The sequence below is a fragment of the Gossypium arboreum genome, chromosome 5, assembly GCF_025698485.1.
Source record: "Gossypium arboreum isolate Shixiya-1 chromosome 5, ASM2569848v2, whole genome shotgun sequence".
NCBI classification, from domain to species: Eukaryota; Viridiplantae; Streptophyta; class Magnoliopsida; order Malvales; family Malvaceae; genus Gossypium; species Gossypium arboreum.
The window spans coordinates 50,215,024-50,216,148 of NC_069074.1; positions in this window are offsets into that span (position 1 = coordinate 50,215,024).

Consider the following 1,125-nt stretch of genomic DNA (forward strand, 5'->3'; position numbering starts at 1 on the left):
CCCGACCCACTATAAATTAAATTCTCCCAGCTATTCTCCCTTTTTCTTTTATTTTGGAACAATTTTTTAAAATTTTTAAAATACTAATTCACCCACTTGGTATTTTTGGGCCAAACAATATAATAATAACATAAAAATATAGATGTGGATTTTTCTTAAATTAAAAAACACTTATTCGAATTCGTCATGATAAAATATTTTTTTGTTGGAATGTTGTTCTTAAGAAACAAATGAAGAAATAGTTTACGATATCAACTCTTTAGACCAACTAATACATTATAAATGAATACGAACCAAATTATGTAAAAATTTTAAAGTATGATCTCCAAAATAAGCAACTCAATTTTGATTGAATTTTCATATTTCAAAGGTTGAATTAATTCACCCGAATCCAATCTAATCTTCAAAAGTCAAGGATTGTTTCCAGAGACGGACTATAGTATCTTCAGTGTAACAGCACATTAACTAGTCTAAAATTTTTCTTCATTAAATCGCCAATTCAAATAAGGCAAATAATTAAATTGCTTAAGTGACAGCATGCAGTAGCCACTCAACTTCAATCAGCACATCTTATCTCAACAGTACTTATTTATATAATTTACACTATATGTTAACCAAATTATAACATATTGTCGTAAAATTTTATAACTAAATTCTTTTAACTTTATTTTTTAATGATGTGTTATCATTTGGTTCATTGATGGTGCATAAGCGCCAAAGTTAAGTTTTTGGGCCCTCTTTTAATAGAAGTTAAAAAAACGTTGGGTAGATTTAGCGAATGAAAAAGCTTCATTTGATATGTTGTGACCAATGAAAAAGTACCACTTGGCATTCCTTTATAAAATATATCATTTTTCTTTAATAAAATTTGTATAAATCATAAAAATTATAAAAATAAAAATAAAATAGAAAAATTTAGAAAATTATATACAATCTAAAATATATATGTCAATTATTAAAATTATAAAGATGGAAAGAAATAATATATATAAACAATCTAAAAATATATGTGAAATGAGAAAATATATAAAATCTACTTATATACATATAAGTTATTAAAATAGAAAGAAAGTATAAAAAAGTACATATAAACTCTAATTTATATATATAATAATTAAATATATA